General features: G+C 31.8%; 1 protein-coding gene, 1 long non-coding RNA gene and 7 other non-coding genes across 10 annotated transcripts in view; 6 read left to right on the top strand and 3 right to left on the bottom strand.

Moving 5' to 3' along the window:
• The window catches only part of LOC140432397 (FERM and PDZ domain-containing protein 2-like), a 778,164-nt gene that overhangs the window by 435,727 nt on the left and 321,941 nt on the right, over window positions 1–20,496 (bottom strand). The window lies entirely within an intron of this gene.
• TRNAL-AAG (transfer RNA leucine (anticodon AAG)) lies at window positions 2,079–2,160 on the bottom strand. The gene has a single exon. It is a non-coding gene; the product is annotated as a tRNA-Leu (tRNA).
• Window positions 2,247–2,319, bottom strand: TRNAV-AAC (transfer RNA valine (anticodon AAC)). The gene has a single exon. It is a non-coding gene; the product is annotated as a tRNA-Val (tRNA).
• On the top strand, window positions 7,857–7,929 carry TRNAV-AAC (transfer RNA valine (anticodon AAC)). The gene has a single exon. It is a non-coding gene; the product is annotated as a tRNA-Val (tRNA).
• TRNAL-AAG (transfer RNA leucine (anticodon AAG)) lies at window positions 8,016–8,097 on the top strand. The gene has a single exon. It is a non-coding gene; the product is annotated as a tRNA-Leu (tRNA).
• On the top strand, window positions 9,365–11,336 carry LOC140440907 (uncharacterized). Its single transcript, XR_011950951.1, has 4 exons — window positions 9,365–9,455; window positions 10,226–10,437; window positions 10,500–10,611; window positions 10,693–11,336. It is a non-coding gene; the product is annotated as an uncharacterized lncRNA (long non-coding RNA).
• Window positions 14,758–14,830, top strand: TRNAV-AAC (transfer RNA valine (anticodon AAC)). The gene has a single exon. It is a non-coding gene; the product is annotated as a tRNA-Val (tRNA).
• Window positions 14,916–14,997, top strand: TRNAL-AAG (transfer RNA leucine (anticodon AAG)). Its single transcript has one exon. It is a non-coding gene; the product is annotated as a tRNA-Leu (tRNA).
• TRNAV-AAC (transfer RNA valine (anticodon AAC)) lies at window positions 16,774–16,846 on the top strand. The gene has a single exon. It is a non-coding gene; the product is annotated as a tRNA-Val (tRNA).

Below are 20,496 nucleotides of genomic sequence, written 5' to 3'. Positions count from 1 at the left end.
ACGTAGGGGAGACCGGGGATACCGATATTTTTGACTTATTTTTTCAATAATTAATTTTTACTGTTTTATTTTTTGCATACTGTTAAATTCAAGTATGTTAGCTGGTTCTATACTCCTTTATGTACTGTACATACATGTTCAATGTATTCGAATCCTCTGTAGAAAAAAGTTTCAAGTAAATTTTGACTGACTTGCGAAATAAGTCAACTAGCCCCGGGTGTGGGTTTAGTTGACTACTGGCCTGGGGTTAGTTGACTCAATATTTTCTTAGTGATATCATAAGAGTTATAGTGATATCATAATAGTAACACAATTCAAAAACAAATGAAGATTCAATTTTTCACGTTTATTTTAACCATGAACATTAAGAAAATCTAACAATTAAAAACGAAACGAAAAAAAGAGTTATTACTTTTGTTCGTGAATTTGATGTGAGCCCATCTGCTGCAATCCCAGTCATCACCTCCAGTGCTATTTCGATAGTTTTCTTTATATACTATGCACTGTTTCACCCTGGATGTAGATGGAATCGGAGTTTCTTCCGGGAAAATAGCTTGTCTAGAATATATTGTCACTTCTTCCCTGATTTTCTCGAATTTTGTCGAAGACCTGCTTTTGAAAACGGCTTTACTATTTCAGTGGAAAGAAATATCGAACTTGAAGGTTCTATTTTTGCCAATGCGATTGTGTTTGCAGACAAGTTTTCTTTGACATCTGGGAAATGTTCTAGAATTTTCGGAGGATTCTCCATGATTTTAGCTTGCTCCACCGTTGAAATATTTCTGTTGTTTTCGGTAGCGTTTCCTTCTTCATTTGCTGGTGTAGGCCTGTCTATCACACAAGAAGTCACTCTCTGTGAAGATACCCTCATTCGGTAGACATATCCTTGTTTTACTGAACCCAGATATTATATTGGTTTAGCAGCTAGAGGCAGACTTAATTTTACAATGCCAGTAACATCATGTATGGACAATGTCTTACGTGGATTGTTATCCATCCAGTTATTCACAGTTGAATTGCAGTATTTTTTTAGGGTTCCGTAAACACTCTAGAGGCTGCAATTTATGCGAGCAGTGCAGATGCAAAGATAAAACTGTTACTCCGTTTTCCTTACAAATATCTAACGCCTCAATAGAAAGGTGGGATTCATTGTTGTCAACATCTTGCGCGAAACACAAAATGCTTGACAAATTTCACAAAATATTGTTCTTTCATCCATCCTGATGGATTTCTTCTAAACTCTGCTAGGTCCCTGTAGTTTACCCTCGGGAAAATGAAGGACGGAGTAATAGTTTACACCACTTGCTGGAACTGCAACAGTGAGGGTTACAAGGGTTCCTCTTTCTGCGAACGTGAATTTGTCTATTTGCTTGAAGTGACGTCGTGCTACTATTCTATTCGGCTCCTGAACAGTTGTGATACACATCTCTATAATTTTTTAAAATCATAAATTTCTAAAATCTATTCCTGTTGTAAGATAAACATCATTGTTTATAATTATTTTAAAAAATGTAACTCAAAGTTAATCTAACAACATTTAAAGGGTTTTTACCCATAAAATTTAGTGTCTTCAAGCATGTACATCCAGATAACACTGATGATGGAATATTAATTCCGAAAACGTTCTGTGATGTAGCCCGAAAGGGGTTTTTATTATTATACCTTTTATAAATGAATTTTTTAAATAAACAAACTTTTTTAATAGAAATTGTTCCTATTTAATGCTACAAATTCTCTTTTGTAAATCACTAGAGCTTTGAAAGATCTAAAAACCTTAATCATATTGAATATTTTGTCAAATACTACTAAAGTATTTGTTTTTATCTCTACTGTACTTTGATTATACCAGAGTTTGTGATTTTTTCTCATGCTTCCATAATCTCACTGTTATACTATCATTAACACGGCGATCGATCATGTTCAGCAAATCTTCTGTCAGTTTGATTTATTTGTGGTGCTGATAAAAATATTACAAACATTTTGAAATACTTTAGATGTCATGTAATTGTTCTTTAGACGATCTATTGCCGATTTTTTTTACTTTTACTGCACAAATTTAGTTCTTTGATCAAAATAAGTGGCAGCGGTGGGATTCGAACCCACGCCTCCGAGGAGACTGGTGCCTTAAACCAGCGCCTTAGACCGCTCGGCCACGCTACCTTATTCCTGTAATCGCAATGGTTTTTTTAGGCAGAAGCAATATTTAAAAATAACAGAAAATTTATAAAAAAAAAACCAAAAACACATGTTTCCGCCCGGGATCGAACCGGGGACCTTCCGCGTGTTAGGCGGATGTGATAACCACTACACCACGGAAACTTGTACAATAAGTTCTAGACTAATAATCGGCAGGCGTGTACGTTATGATAATTGAACAGCAGAAACACCAAGTAATAGTTACTATATATTAGTAGGAGAGCTGGTAGACATTTTCCTATAAATAAAATATAATAATAAATATAAATATATTTTTATATATAAATAATAAATAAATAAATTTAAATACTCAAAAATAAAGAAAATAAACAAGCCAAGCGATTTGTGAGCGATTTTTACTCTGCCAGATGCTTGCAAAATTATTTTGCAAATAAGTACAAAAAATAATGTTGAGCCAAGTTGCTATTTTCGCAGGGTATTTTTTAATATTTAAAATAAATATTTTAAAAAAGGCAGTTCATTTTGGTGAGATTTTCTACCTGCCAGGTGATCAAAAGAATTACGCGTGCTTGTAAGTGAAAAGCGCTGTAGGCAAGCTGCAGTGTGAGAGAAAGCGTATATCGACAGCTATTTGCGTTCTCGATCACAGCGATTCCATTGGCTCGAGCAAAATCACGTGACATGACGACACCCATGTTATACCTTAAAATTTTGGAGTAATTATTATATATTTTAGATATAATAATAAATATATTTTTTTATTAATTAAAAGAAGATAATATATAAAAGTATAAAAATATAAATTAAATTAATTCTGTGTCCGAATTTTGTATTTCTTCTTTAAATTCTTCGTCTAAGCTAAAATACTCATTTTTCTCCTTCTTCTTCCTCGGACTCTCCTCGAGACTCGGATTCCCCTGTATGATCTGTAAATAGTTGTATGTGTTTATTGAATTATTTAAAAAACAGAACACTGCAATTATAAAAAGGAAATTTTTATAATGTCCGAAATTCGCTTTGGTTCTCTCTTGAACAATAGCAACATAAATTGATTGAGACAAACAATCATCTTCAATCCAATAAAAATGGAATTTGTCCACATTTAATATGGTTGAATAGAAATTTTTATTAGTTGTAGTTTTGTACACTCACCATTCAACAAATCAGAAGTTTTCAAATTTTCAGGCAATTTCTTTTTTTTAATATCAAAAATTGTTCATCGTAAAATAAGTGCTGCATCTTTAAGAAGTCCGATTCCTGTATTAGATTTAATAAATCGTAATTAATGAAGCAGCCTTTGGTCCAAGAATTTTTTTATTTTTTATTAATGTGAATTGGACTTCCTCATATTTTTTTAATTTATCGTCGAATCTTACTAAAAACATTATTGTAGAATATTGTATTAATAATGTAATGTATTGTATTAGTAATGTAATATTGTAGAAGAGTGAAATTTTTTATTACAAATAATACTTTCATTAATGAAGCAACAAATTTCATGAAAAGCGTCGTTGTTCAACTCTAATTTTTTATGAAAATCCGTTTCCGATTTATTAAAATTCCGTAATTTTATTAAAATATTTTTTCTGCAAATGCGATGATTATAAACAATACACGAACTTACAATTGTTTTTTTTTAATTTCTGACTCTTGGATATAAGTTTCATACTCTTCTAAAGATTTCTCTAGAACTTTTTATCTAGTTCACAAAGCGTTTGATGTTTGCCTTGGTGTTTTTTAGCATTTTTGACACAAAAAATACAATTTTTTTGGTGTAGCTGGGGAGTTTCTTGAATATTATCATCGTCAGTAACATTTACTTGATCAATATTGAGATGAACTTGCTGTATATGTGGATGGTTCTACTGTAAATGCAGATTGAGTTATTTCTTATGTAGTCTGGTCAAGTGATTTCTCTGGTAACGCAATATATATGTAGAAACAATTGAGAAAAAATAAAGAAAAATTAACGTTAATAATTGATGTCTTAAAACAATAAAATTGTATTAAATAATTAAGCACTTATGGAGATAAACCTACAAAATAAAAATAATTACTAAATTTCTCTGTTAAAATTATTTCTAGGGGTTCTAAGGGAACCTTCAGTATTCGAGCAGGTAATTGTTGTGTGCGTGCAGATGTTAGAACAACAGTGGTACCTCGATATACGAGGGCCCTAATATACGAGTGTTTTGTGATACTAGCTGTGGAGCGAGCGATATTTTGATGAGAGCAAGATTTGAGATACGAGGAATCGGTTTTTATTCAAATTCATACCTCTTATTTGACTACAATATTACATTTATTTTTACAACCATGGGTTCGAAGAAGAAGATGATGTCTATTGAACTAAAACGTGAAGTCATTGAAAAACATGAGCAAGGTGTACGAGTAACTAACTAGGAGAGGATGTACGGGCGTACCACATTAATGATATGTACTGTACTTAAACGAAAGGAGGGGATAAATGGTATAATGCCGGCTAAGGGCGTTCCAATTGAATGATGAATCGGAAGACTCTTTTAAAGCCAGTCGGGGCTGGTTTGACAACTTTAGAAAAAGGACCGGCATTCACTGCGTCGTCATGCATGGTGAGGCAGCAAGTTCGGATGTGAAAGCAGCTAAGGTTTACATCAAAAAGTTTTCTGAACTAATAGAAACCAATGGATACATCCCCAGCAAGTCTTTAACTGTGACGAACAGGGCTTTTCTGGAAAAAGATGCCGAATAGGACTTACATAACGGCAGAGGAGAAGACGATGCCAGGTCACAAACCTATGAAAGATAGATTAACTCTACTACTTCGCGCCAATGCGAGTGGCGACTGTAAAATCAAACTTCTTCTAGTGTACCATTCAGAAAATCCCAGAGCCATACGATTTTATAAGAAAAACTGCAAGTTAAGTGGAGGGCAAATACAAAGGCGTCGGTCACCAGGATATTCTTTGTGGAGCTGATAAACCTGGTGTTTGTCCCTTCTGTTAAAAAATATCTACAGCAAAACAAACTACCCATGCAAATCGTTCTTGCCCGCGATAAAGACCCTTCTCACCCATCAAACCTAGAAGATGATTTACTCCAAGAGTTCAAGTTTATAAGATTCTCTACCTACCAGCCAACACCACTCCTATCTGGCAGCCCATGGACCAGCAAATGATTTTTAATTTTAAGAAGTTGGATACCAAGCGCATTTTTTGGCACTGCTTTGAGGTGACGAAGAACACAAACCTTACCCTTCGAGAGTTCTGGAAGGACCACTTTAACATAGTAATATGCCTAAGAATTATTGAGCAGACTAGGCTAGGTGTTTCAACAAGGACCTTAACTTCTGCATGGAAGAAGCTGTGGACTAAGGCTGTAGATTAAAGGGCCTGCGAAGGACTGGAACCCGAAGTGTCAGTGGTAGATGAGATTGTTTCTCTTGGAAAATCCATGGGTCTGGAGGTGGATGAAAGAGATGTAAACGAACTTGTCGAGGAACAGTCTCAGGAGCTGACAACCGAGGAGTTAGACGAACTACATTCGCAGCAGCATACGATAGTTCAACGAAAAATTAGTTTTGAAGGGGACCCAGAATTGGAAGATGTTGTCTATACAAGAGATATAAAGGAGATCCTGGAAATGTGGGAGAAAATTGCAGAGTTAGTGAATAAAAATCACCCCGAATAAGTTACAACTGGTCGTGCATCGGTGTTGTTCAACGAAACTTGCCTAACACATTTCCGCAATATTCTGAAAGGGAACAAGAAACAAAGCTTCTCGGACAATTTTTTTAAACGATCTGCAGATGAAAATGAGCAAAGTGTGACGAAAAAAGCGAAGACCACTGACGAAAATTAAGCGCTTCCGTAAGCACTTCACTTTTCTTACATTTTTACAGAATATGTATGTATTTTTTGTTACTTATAATGTTTTTACTTTTAAATACATTTTTCTTATTTAAAAACACTTAACAAAAACAACTACGTAACGTGTTTTTTAGGAACTGGAACGGATTAATGACATTTCAGTTAATTTCAATAGGAAGAATTGCTTCGACATACGAGCAAGATTACAGCACAAATTACACTCGTATGTCGAGGTACCACTGTATTGTTAAAATGTATAATAATATAACAATAATATAGTGAGTATCTTGTACTTACAGTGTTGGAGTTAGTGAGTTTAATACCTTATTAAAAAACAAAATTTTTAATTCCCAAACACTTCACGGCTTTTTATCAAAATTTTTTCAACAAAATAAATAATTTTTCCATCGTCTTTTGCACAAATAACTCATACTTCTTTATTACCCAGTATTATAATTTTTTCCTTACAAGGTGGGACAATAAATTTGAGACACAATAACATGGGTATCGTAAGGTCACGTGATTTTGCTAGAGGCAATGGATTGCTGCGATTGATAACGCAAACAGCTATCGATATACGCTGTCTCTAACACTGCAGCTTACCTATAGCGCTTTCACTTACGTACGAATAATTTTCTTTTGATCACATGGCAGGTAGAAAATCTCAACAAAATGACCTGTCTTTTTAGAATATTTATTTATATTAAAAAATACCCTGTCAAAATAGTAACTTGCCTCAATCATATTTTTGTATTTATTTTCAAAAGAGATATGCAATCATTTGGCAGAGTTAAAATTCCTCGCAAATCGCCTGGTTTATTTATTTTCCTAATTTTTGAATATTTAAATTAACTAAAAAAATTACAAGTTATCTCAAAGAAATTTTTTGTAACAAAAAATTAGGGTACTATGCAAGAGGTATCTGAAAATTTTTCAGAATGCCTCAAATACCTATCCAAAAATTTCTACCAGCTCTTGGGCCATAACGAGCCATCAAAAAAAAAAGTATTAATACGCCTTTCTTCTTTTGTATAATGTTTCTTCTTTTGTGTAAATTTAAATAAATATCTCACTTGTATGTACGATTATTTGATTTCTTTAAACCATATGAGTTTGAAAGAAAAATATTGTCTACAACACGTTTAAGATCTTTTGATCACGTAGGTTACTATACATACATCTCACAGTTTTCGGTTGAACTTCTGAACTTTGAAAAACAGTTAACTGAGAAAACAACTTTAATTTATATGTTACAAAAGTAACCAAAAGGGTTGAAACATGTTTTAGACAATTTTATTTTCTTTAAAACTGCATTTTAAACAAATCAGATAATCGTACATAAAATTGAGGTTTGTAGTATTCATAGACAAAGTCATCAATGAAGAAGTACTGCGGAGAATGAACACAACTGCGGATTTGGTCAACATCGTGAAGGGCCGTAAGCTGCAGTACTTGGACAAATAATGAGAAATCAAGGCAGATACGAGCTACTCCAATGCATTTTGCCGGGTAAAATTGAAGGAAAAAGGGCCCCAGGACGAAGAAAAATATCCTGGCTTACTAACCTGAGAGCATGGTATAGAAAGACCTCAACACAGCTATTCCGTATAGCAACCAACAAAGTCATCATAGCCAGAATGATCGATAACGTTCGGAATGGACAGGCACCCTAAGAAGAAGAAATTCCATCTGTAGAAGTGACCAACTATCTAAAAGGAAAAAGGCGTATTACAAGCTTTAATACCTTTTTCTGCGATAGTTCGTTATATATTTAGTAACCAATTATTGGTATTTCTACTGTCCAAAGATCACACCCGGCTGCGGATTAATACTCTAGAATTAATTGTACAAGTTTCCGTGGTGTAGTGGTTATCACATCCGCCTAACACGCGGAAGGTCCCCGGTTCGATCCCGGGCGGAAACACTTTTATTTTTTTTTTTTTCATAAATTTTCCAGTTATTTTTAAATATTGCTCCAGTAAAAAAAAACCATTCTAACTACAGGAATAAGGTAGCGTGGCCGAGCGGTCTAAGGCGCTGGTTTAAGGCACCAGTCTCTTCGGAGGCGTGGGTTCGAATCCCACCGCTGCCACTTGTTTTGATCAAACAACTTCATTTATGCAATAAACGCAAAACAAATCGGAAAAAAATCGTATAGCGCGTGGTGCCTATTAGTTACGGATGTTGGACACTAACATGGCTATTTTGACTTTGTCGCCTGCTGCCCTAAAAAGTCCGGTAGTGGTCAAGTTACACCATTTTTGTAGGATATAAAGCCAGGCTATCCTTCTTCTTCCTAAACCTCTGTTTCCATGCACCTTACCTTGCAGTATGCTCCGAAGTAGGTCATACTGTTGTTCATTGAGCGTTTTATCGTGCAATTATTCTAGTTTGAGACGTTTGTTTGTAGATATGGTTATTAATTAGTTGGCACTCCCTACCCATTCTGTGAAGTACTTCTTGTAGCATAATACGAGGGTTATTTTTGTAGTAATGTAATCAAATTCATAAACAAGTCTGTTCAAAATCAAACCTCATTTCACTATATGGAATTTTTAACTGTTTTTCAAAGTTCTGAAACATTTTAAACTAAACGAAACTGTGAAATGTATTTAGAGGGTTATTTACAATAACAAAATATGAAGAATATGTTACAACAGTGACTAAAAGAACTTAAACGTGTTTTAGACAATTTAACTTCATTATTTAAAATTGTGTTTTAAAGAACTCAGATAATCGCACATTCAAATGAGGTAATGTAGCCATTTATTTTCATTTATTATAAATTCCATGCGTATTAAAAATTTAATATTTAAAGCTTTAATATTTTTTGTCGGTGGCCCGTTATATAGTAACCATTACTTGGTGTTTCTACTTGGGCAAAGCAATGAAACACTAAACTTACCAATTTTTCGCAGCAAGTTAAATCGCTGTGAAACTTTTTGCATTCGATTGGGAAAGTTTGTGAACAAAATTCATGATCGTAAAATGAAAATTGCATTTTGTGCTTGAAAATGCTTTTTTAAAGTACATAGAAAATGAAAAATTTGCAACTCAGCAAATAACGACATGAATGAGTACAATTTTGTTGAGTTTTCTTGGTCACGAAACACTAATATGATCACGACGATGGTCTTTGAGCTAGCTGGTGCCAAAGGTGGACCTCGTCCCCTGGAGTACATTAATTTCATTCTAAGCCCCGTATTTATAGTCGGTACTCAAGCTCGTGCTTGAGCACGTGCTCCGCCAAGTCGAACTTACGTCAAAGTCATGCTCAAGTATTTGTTGTGTTCTATAAACGATCCAACATGTAACATCCAACAAAAAGAAGATTCTGTCAATTATTATCATTGTCACTAAACGATTTTTAGCGCCAAATTTAACTTTATTGAAGAAGAGGCATGTTGTGTATTAAAAAAAATTAATTTTTAATAAATTATTTTAAGATATGTAATACATTATACTCCCTCTATAACGAACACGGTTATTACGAGGTTTCGCTTATAACGAGATACATTAGATGTCCCGTGAAATTTCTATTGAACTATAACCGTCTATAGCGAGGCAAATTTGGTTATAACGAGAGAAAATAAGATCCAAAAACGTGTTTTTTACCTTTTTAGTCCGGTCGCGGCTATAAATAAATACCTTTTCAAACAGTCCCTCAATAAACTTAACTGCAGCCCGCAATAAACTTCTTTACAATGAATAAATACAACTGTTTAACATCTTTAGAAAATATATGATAGAATGATACTGGACCATTTAAAGCAGTTAAAAATAACAGAGTTCTTAAAATTGCAGAAGCAATAGTTTATGTTATCCTTGAAAATACGATTTATACATTATGTAGTTGGAAAAAAATATAAGTACAGCTATTTGTTTTAACGTATATCATTGATAATAAAAGTAAACAACTCTTTTATGTTTTAATATATTTCATTGACAATAAAAATAAATAACTTTTTTTCAAAAACGCCATTCAAACAATATTTATTAACATCTTATATTGCTCCGAACGGCTTCACTATAGGAAGTTAATGGTTTAGAAAACTACAGATTTATATGTATGCACAATATTATGATTATCTGATATAACGAGATCGGCTTATAACGAGGTAATTAGTCTGTCATTTCAGTTCTCGTTATAGAGGGAGTATACTGTATATTATAAAAAATATGCATTCGAGGGAATAAATTTCAGTTATGTGCATTTTTAGATGAGCGGAAATTGTACTAAATATGCAGTTTATTCAACAAAAGGAAAGGTGTTTATAATCCAGCTGGTAAAGAAAATAATACTGTAGAGAATAAAAGGATCGACGGTGCTTCCTTAATGAAAAAATAAGGGTTGTGAGTACAAATACAGCCTATTATATAACTGCCAGCCTGAGGCAGATATATTAAGGACTTCAGAACAGCTACGAAAAATGTAAAACAAATTGAAACAGAGGTAAAATACTTTTAATTATTTAAGCAAAGTTTTTGTCGTAGAAAATGCAGAGAAACAACAGCATGCTGGCTACAGGTGATGACCCTTTGAAAAAACCAAAGCCTGATGTAGTGCTGGAGTTTGTGAAAGTTGCTGTTCCCGACATATAGATATGTAAGCATCGACTGTCCCTGGGACAGCACAGTATTTGGAAGAGGTAAATTTACTATATACTCACACTTAGTATAATTGCAGGACAAAAGGATGCCCACCAGCTAGGAGGACATGTTAGTGTAATTACAGTAACATCAGAAGTATCTGACTTCCTCCATTGCTTTTCCAGTTCAAAATAAAGAGTTGTTATGTATGATAATTTTGATAAATCTTACCTGTACATTTAATAATAATTTCAAGTAATACTTGTAATATGACACCTGTTGTTCCTAGAGAATGTCAATGTTCTTCAAATGGTAAGTAATCTTAAATGTACTTATGGCAATATGTAATAATAATAAACACTACTAGGTACCAATGAAGTAATGGCTATTATAATAGCAAATAAAAAACATTTGCCAAAAAAAGGTTTGAATTATTCCAAAGGTTAATAGTAATCCATAGTTATGGATTTTTAAAACAATCATTTATATATAACTATTCTTATTTTGTACTTAATGTATGTATTATATTGAAAACTGTTAAAAATTCTAAATGTAAATACTAGTTGTGTGTATATTTTTTGGTCATTTTATTTAATGTATACTATGGTGGTTGTAAAGCGATTATTATATTATTTTATATTTAACAAGCATGATATTCCATTTTTTAGTTTTATAAATTGTTACTTTCAAATTTACTTATCGTGAAGGTTTATAAATATATTTTTAAATAAAGAATATTAATATTTTAAATGTGTAATTAATTTTAAATTTGATAAGGAAAGGTTTTATGAAAGGAATAAACACTTATTTAAAAGGAGGGAGACAACTTGAAATCAATAAAGATATACTTGCTTAAAAGATATACTTGAGTATAGTATAACTCTCATTTATTTTAAATTACATATAAAAAATACATTTTGACAAATAAAATAAAAAAGAATTACATTTAACATAATATAAGTATTCAATAATATATTCACATTCTCATGCATAACATTGTTGAATAAAAGTCTCCTAAAATTTAAACCTTGTTCCACATCATTAACATTTCTATTTACTGGCACATCAGTATTTTCTAGAAAATCATCATCACTATCAATATTTTCCTGTAAAGATATATTGCAGAGTACTACTGTAGCACTTATTATTGCAAGATATGTATTTAATTTCATTTGTAGGCCTCATTGCAGACAGGGAAACCATATTTTCCAGGTTCTAAATAGCCTTTTGGTAACATTTTTTACATGTGTGCACTATTATATTTTATCTATTTTGTTGATCATTAGCTAAAAATATATCTCTATCAAATAACCTATTTTTTTGTTTAGCCTATTATCAATAAATACCTTGCTTTAATACTGGAGTAAGTAGATAGTGCCTGTGCTGCATGCATATTCACTATTCATAATAATTCACCTATTAATAATACTGGAATTTGTCCTGTTTCCATTTTAACTCTTATCAACTTTGATCAAATATTAAGCTGCCATGACTTTATCCTGGATGTTGAACAACAATATCCATAAATCATCGCAAAAAACAAAAAAAAATATTGTATTGGAAGCGAATTGAAAAAAATATAAAAATAAACAAACAAGTTAGGTTAGGATCCCGTGCTCAAGGCAGGTCGATCCGATGCATGAGCACGAGCTGTCATTTTTGTGTACTCAAGCCCGATTTCGTACTTGAGATTCGTTTATAAAACACAAAAACGACTCAAGGTCGACCTCAAGCATCGACCGATACTTGAGTACCGACTATAAATATGGGCCTAAATCAGTCCAGCGTCATTATTTGGAGCTAGATTGCTGAACATGAATAGAAACGCAACGATGGTCCTAGAGCTACCTGATGGCCAGGGTAGCAGAGTAGACCTCGTCTCCTGAAAATTTACCTTACTTCCATTCGAAATCAGTCAAAAGTCATTAGTTGGGTGTTTTAGAGGTCGCTGAACACGAATGTTATGACAACGATGGTCCTCGAGCTACCTCTAGCCCAGAGTAAACCTCATATTCTGGAGTTTTATGCTATGTTCATTCAAAATCAGTCAGAAGGCGTTACTCAGTGGTTTTGGGGTTTCTGAACACGTATATTACAACTGCGATGGTTTCCAAGGTATCTGGTACCCAGTAAAACACAGGACAGAACAATTTTTACTTGCCAAATTGAAGACCAAGCCATTCTCTCTACAAAATTTTTTTTTTATAAAAGAATAGTGACTTTCATAATAATTTGAAATAGAGCGAGAAAAAAAAACGCACATTAATTATGTAACTTGGAGGGCATTTGTGTACATGTGAGAGAATAGTATAAGAGCACATGTGAAAGTAAAAAGAGCTGCTTCAGAGTAGATTTTAATATGTATCGCCTGACACTTCATCTGTGCTACCAACTGCTTAAAAGCGCAAAATTTAAAAAATAATGTTTTGAATATTGTTTCGAAGTTTTATGTAAACTTGGATGAGATATTCTAAGATCATTTCTAACATGAAACTGCAGGAGATGAGGTCAACCTGGGTACTATATTACTATATACTTAATTATTTATACTCTTTGACTAACTTGTTTTTTTAATATATATTCTTAGGCGTGGAGCCACTAAGCGGCAAAGAGTTAAGTAAGGTTTTATAACTTTAACATAGTTTTTATTCTGTTCGGTTTTATTGTGTAAGATATTTTAGTGTTTAATGTAGTATTTTTTAAGTGTACTGTGTACTGATTGTTCCTTAAAAAAATCTAGGTAGATGTAGAAAAAATTTCATAGTTTTCCACGTTGAAATGTGAAGGAGTGTTTGATTATAATAGTTCTACCGTGGTAATTTTACTGGAAGTTACTTGGCGCGTCCCTGTTTCTTATAAAATAATTTATACATATTTATACTGCGTGATTACATCCACAATACTTTTATGACCAATATCTGTATTAATATATGTACTTACCTAATTTCTTTACAAAACACAAAAATGAACAATACACAATATAAGTCTTAACATATAAAATAAATACAATTAACACAATAACACAATACAAAACACAATGTTTCTTCAAAATACCTTAACGTACGCCCTTGTATACAATACCAATAACTGACCCATACAACTCTGCGAAGGAAGTAATTTGACTGTCGCTTTTCAACGATCACGTGCAGATCATGCATTTTTATTACTCCGTCTTTTCGGTAGACAGATAATAGATACATTAAAGACCATCGCCTTTATAATTGTCGCGTTCAGCAACCTATTATTTTCATTCAAAATCAGTCAAAAGCCGTTTCTTGGGAGTTTTGGGGTTGCTGAGCACGAATATTACGACTGCGATGGTTTTCCAAGGAATCTGGTACCTAGAGAGGACAGAGCAGCACAATTTTTTCGTGTCAAATTGCAGTCCAAGCAATTCTTTGTACATCAATGTTTTTTATAAAAGAAATGTTAACGTTAACTATGTAACTTGGAGGGTATCTATGTACTAGTACGTGTTAGAGAATAAGTATAAGAGCACATGCAAAAATAAGAAGCGGGAGCTGCTACAGGGTAGATTATAGTATCGCCTTGTACATTAGTGTCACCAACTGCTTAAAAGCACCAAAGTTTTATATAAACTTGGATGATATATTCTGAGGTCATTTATTAACAAAATATTCGTGTTCACGACCTCAAAAACCAGCTAGTAATGATTGTCGACTGATTTAGAATGAAATTAAAATAAAAGTCCAAGAGACAAGGTCACCCTGGGCACGAGATATGTTGAAGACCATCGCCATCATAATATTCGTGTTCAGCATCCCCCAAAACCCCTGAGTTTTGACTTTCGACTGATTAAGAATGAAAATAACATAAAATTCCTGTAGAAGAGATCTACCCTGGCCACAAGGTAGGTCGAGGACTATCGTCGTTATGCTATTCGATAACAACCTTAAAAAAATAAAAAAATTGAACTCCTTCCTGTTGATATTTTCCCAGTTGCAAATTTGTCATTTTCTATGCACAAAATGCAATCTTCATTTCACCACCATGAATTTTGTTCACAAACTTTCCTGGTACTTTCCAATGCAAAAAGTTGCATAGCGATTCATCTTGCTACGGAAAATTGGTAGGTTTAATGCTTTTTCGTGCTTAATTACATACATACCTGCGGATTAATACTCTAGAGCTCATTGTACAAGTTTCCGTGGTGTAGTGGTTATCACATCCGCCTAACACGCGGAAGGTCCCCGGTTCGATCCCGGGCGGAAACACACTTTTTGTTTTTTTTTTCATGAATTTTCCAGCTATTTTTAAATATTGCTCCAGTAAAAAATAACATTACAACTACAGGAATAAGGTAGCGTGGCCGAGCGGTCTAAGGCGCTGGTTTAAGGCACCAGTCTCTTCGGAGGCGTGGGTTCGAATCCCACCGCTGCCAGTTGTTTTGAAGAAACAACTTAATTTATGCAGTAAAAAAAATAAATTTGTAAAAAATCGTCGAGCGATTATCGAGCGATATTCAAAATAACTAAGCTAATATTTTACTAAAAACATTAACTACTACGTATAGAAATATATAGCTAATATGAAAACGGTTCTATAATGTAATATTTCTATCAGCACCACAAATAAATTAAACTGGCAGAAGATTTGCTGAACATGATCGATTAACGTGTTATTGAGTATGAAAGCAAAATCAAAAGAATATATTTCTAATAAAAACAATACCTAAAACTGAACTGAAGGAATGACGATGTTACAGTAAAGATAGCAAACAAAAAAAAAACAAACTCTTCTAAAATGGTTTTCAGATCAGTTAAGAATACAGTAATAAATTATAATTTAGTATTCACGTCAAAGTTTAGATTTATCAGCTACTAAAAAGTCATTTTTCATACCTTTATCATTGTTGGTGTATAAAATATAACTAATGGAAGTAGTGTCTCCCGTAATATCAACAATAAACAATAAGAATAGTAACCCTACTTAAAATGAGCACCATAGCCGTATCAATGGGAGTACTTACGGTTATTCCACAAATTCAGGAGATATTTAGGTTTTGGTAAAAGTTATAATTTCAAAAACCATAGTACGTTTGTACCTACACAAAGAGGTCCTAAACCTCCGAGGTGTTGGTGTTGAACCGGGTTTATGCCCAAGCGCCGTGTTAAAAAAAATTTAGTATAGCATGTACCTAGTATTTTTTGTCTAATTTTTCAACAAAAACAAAAAAACGCTTACTAAAATATATATGTAAATCATTATTATCAAATAGGTTATAAATATTCATAAATATAATGAGTATGAGATATATTATAAGAGTAATTTTAGTTCGGCTAATGAATTAAGTCCACAGTCGAAAAAAACCAACAGCACACGCATAGTACGTTTGTCTCATTGTATTAAATATTTTTACCATTATTTTCTCGTTTGATTAATAGAAATTAACAGCGTAATGAGAGCGTTGGAGGAAAGTCGCATAGATTATCGGTACTCCAAACTGATCGTAAACATATACAATAATGCAACCATGACCATAAGATACAAAAATACAAAAGATATAAAAATCAAGAGGAATCAGACAAGGAGACACGTTATCTCCCAAACCCATTACGACAGTTCTGGAACATGCTTTCATACAATTGGAGTGGGACGCCAAAGAAATCAATGTCGATGGCGAAATGCTCTCCCACCTACGATATGCGGACGACACACTTCTGATAACAGATGAGTTAAAAGAGATTAGAACTATGCCTACTGAGCTAAATGCTGACTGTAAGGAAGTTGGTTTGGAGATAAATTGTGGAAATGTGGATACATGACAAATCTGGTACCAAGCGAAAATCCAAAAATCGGCTGCAATGAAACAGCATTAGTTCATAAATATAAATACTTGGGTCATGAAATCCAAATTTCCAGGGCAATCAAACCGCTGAACTGTAAAGAAGAATCACTTAAGCAGGTGATTAAAAATAATAACAAAAAAGGCCCCATATGAAGCTTTATCAGATATCTTCAACAAAAGCATGTCAAATTATTTGAAAAAGAAGACGTTTGACCAATGACATTGGTCGAACGTCATTGGCACAATTGGCAATGTATACTTCCGGTCATGAATTAAGACACTCAAACACTTTCCTTAACTTAATTAAAGACTTGAAAGAATATTTAAATAACTATTCGGCGGATTTGTCGAAAATAATTTTTTAAACAAGTTTCCGTGGTGTAGTGGTTATCACATCCGCCTAACACGCGGAAGGTCCCCGGTTCGATCCCGGGCGGAAACACACTTTTTATATTTTTCTCATGAATTTTCTAGTTATTTTTAAACGGTATTTCTGTATTATTTTTAGTGAAAGACCTTGAATAAATTTTTAGGTTTTTAAAAGCTCCTTACACACTTTTTGTTTTTTTCTCATGCATTTTCTATTTATTTTTAAACGTTTTTCAGTAGGTATTATTTTTAATGGAAGACCTTGAATAATTTTTTAGGTTTTTAAAAGCTCCTTAACTAACATTATCTTAGGTTATGAATACAAGGTAAAATTTTGAAATGATGTATAATTTTCGTCAATAACTATAATTTTGAAATTCATAATTTATTAAACTTCAAATAATGGTATTTTTTTAAATTAGCTAAATACAGACACCATTTTTTAAACTAAGTATCAATGTATTGGGTTTTGTAATGGGTTTAAGACATGGAACAACCGATCAAATTTGTATACTTAAGTTTTTTATTTACAAACGAAAATGTTAGTATGTTTTAACTCCGGAGTTAAAACATACTATCAAAATATGAAATAAACGAAGTTTTACTATCCTGACCAACATTTTTAGAATGTATTATTAATTAATTAATATTATTATATTTTATATTTGTGTTTTTAATGTTGAGTGTCAAAGTTTATTTTAAATAATCTCAACGACTATGTCTTGAAAAAGGAATAAAACCATTCCGAAAGCTCGACAAAAAGTCAAAAGAGTGTTTCTCTAACATCTCGGCCAACCTTCTGACTGCAGCCTTAATAAATTGGTGGTTTTGTTTATATCGACAGTCACTAATATCCTGTATTTCTTATATATATATATATATATATATATATATATATATATATATATATATATATATATATATATATATTGATTTAGAGTATCAGCAATCGGTCAGGAAATAAAACTCTATTTGTTCAGTCTCTCAATATTTCGTCACGATTTTGTGACTTCTTCAGGAGAAAACTGTAAATTTATTAGAATAATTAATGATTATATGTAAACAAAATGAATATTTTAATACTTACAACTATAAGAATGAAAATTTAAATTTTTCTGGCATATCTAAATAAATGACATATTTTTGTTTGATTTTATTAAGGAGTTATGGTAACCGCAATATGTTATAGAGTGAATTCCCGTTGTACAATTTTCAGCGAGTAGGTTAAAATAAACAATTACTATGACAGTATTATTCATTTTATAAAGAAAGATGGAATTATATATTCATTCAGAAAGATGGAATTAATAAAATTGAGAAAGAATCAGGAACACGATAAATTGATCTATAAAATGTAATTGATGGTATGTAGTCAGTTACTGCAATACTGATATTTAGGAATGTAATAAAATTATAGGTACAGTTACTAGAGAATTACTATAATAAGTATGTGTTTAAAGGTTAAGATCTATCATATTATATATTGTTTAGTATGTTGCAGTAGATATTACTTAAATGATTGGTGTCTGTCTTATAATTGATAGATTCAGGAGTTTTATTAATGTGTACCATTTCAAGGAAAAGCCGATTTTTATAATTATCAACTTGTTCCAAGATTTTTACATTATTAAAGTCAAAGTTATGTCCTGTCTTCAAGTGGTGGTCCACTAAGGCACAAGAGTTTTTTTGTATGTTACAGTCACTTTTGTGTTGAGTGACACGTTTTTTAAGCCACTGTTGACTTTTAATAATATTTTTAATTGTCGTGTAACGACAATCTGTGATCGGAGTTTCCTAGATGTCAATTTAAAGAAACTTTTTGAAATGTTTTTAAACAATGGCTACCCAAAACATATATTAAAAAAACTTATTTATAACACTAACTTTTACAATAGAGCTTTAATAAATAATCCACAACCAGTTTCATATAAAAAAATACCTTTCATAAAAAATTTAACAGACCAAATTGTCCCACTTTTCAAAACATTTCCGAACATTAAATTAATTAAATACAATCCACTTCTAAATTCAAGGTTATTCACAAAAATAAAAGTTAAAACTCCAAATTCATTAATGAGTAATATAATTTATAGAATAAATTGCAGTCAATGTCAAAGTTGTTATATTGGTCAAAGTCAACAGTGGCTTAAAAAACGTGTCACTCAACACAAAAGTGACTGTAACATACAAAAAAACTCTTGTGCCTTAGTGGACCACCACTTGAAGACAGGACATAACTTTGACTTTAATAATGTAAAAATCTTGGAACAAGTTGATAATTATAAAAATCGGCTTTTCCTTGAAATGGTACACATTAATAAAACTCCTGAATCTATCAATTATAAGACAGACACCAATCATTTAAGTAATATCTACTGCAACATACTAAACAATATATAATATGATAGATCTTAACCTTTAAACACATACTTATTATAGTAATTCTCTAGTAACTGTACCTATAATTTTATTACATTCCTAAATATCAGTATTGCAGTAACTGACTACATACCATCAATTACATTTTATAGATCAATTTATCGTGTTCCTGATTCTTTCTCAATTTTATTAATTCCATCTTTCTGAATGAATATATAATTCCATCTTTCTTTATAAAATGAATAATACTGTCATAGTAATTGTTTATTTTAACCTACTCGCTGAAAATTGTACAACGGGAATTCACTCTATAACATATTGCGGTTACCATAACTCCTTAATAAAATCAAACAAAAATATGTCATTTATTTAGATATGCCAGAAAAATTTAAATTTTCATTCTTATAGTTGTAAGTATTAAAATATTCATTTTGTTTACATATAATCATTAATTATTCTAATAAATTTACAGTTTTCTCCTGAAGAAGTCACAAAATCGTGACGAAATATTGAGAGACTGAACAAATAGAGTTTTATTTCCTGACCGATTGCTGATACTCTAAATCAATATTTAAAACAGTACGGTCGAAAAAAAAAATAATTTGAAAAATATATATATATATATATATATATATATATATATATATATATATATATATATAAATTCAATTATTTTTTTGTTAAGAAAATGTTCAAAATAATTAAAATTCCAGGGAAGAATTTATTAGATAAGGGCATTTTAGTATTAATTCTTTTTGACATGTATTTGCAGCAATTTTTATTAACGAAACTAATTTTATTTGGTGAGTTAACAAAAAATGTTTTTCTTTATAGTTCAACTTTGTAAGATATTTTGTCTTTTTTAGCAGCTCTTGATAAGAATTGTAAACACAATTGAAAGCTCGAGATATTAAATAGTTAACCAATAGCCCCTTTTATTGACTCCAACCCATCAAAAACATTTATATATATATATATATATATATATATATATATATATAGATTTGGCAAAATTTATTTGTTTCTTCAGGATATATGCTAAAATATGGTTATAATTATTTTATCAGTAAATACAATGAAATAAAATTAAAAAAACATTCTATAAAACTAGCACAAAAACTTACAACATGAGGTTAATTCATTAAATTTTGAAATTCACAAAACATTAAACTTACCTTATTTAAAGTATATATGTAATTACAATATTTGAATTTTATTTAATTTTGTACTAATCATGATTGATAATAATTATTATTTTGATGTTTGAATTGTGTCAGAACGACACTCGTTTCTGTTTATTATATTTTTCGTTGTTCGTAACTAGTTTTCAACTGGAAACTTAAA

Source organism: Diabrotica undecimpunctata, chromosome 1 (assembly GCF_040954645.1).
Source record: "Diabrotica undecimpunctata isolate CICGRU chromosome 1, icDiaUnde3, whole genome shotgun sequence".
NCBI classification, from domain to species: Eukaryota; Metazoa; Arthropoda; class Insecta; order Coleoptera; family Chrysomelidae; genus Diabrotica; species Diabrotica undecimpunctata.
Note: the sequence above shows the minus strand (reverse complement) of the source record. Positions and strands in the feature narration are given on the sequence as shown.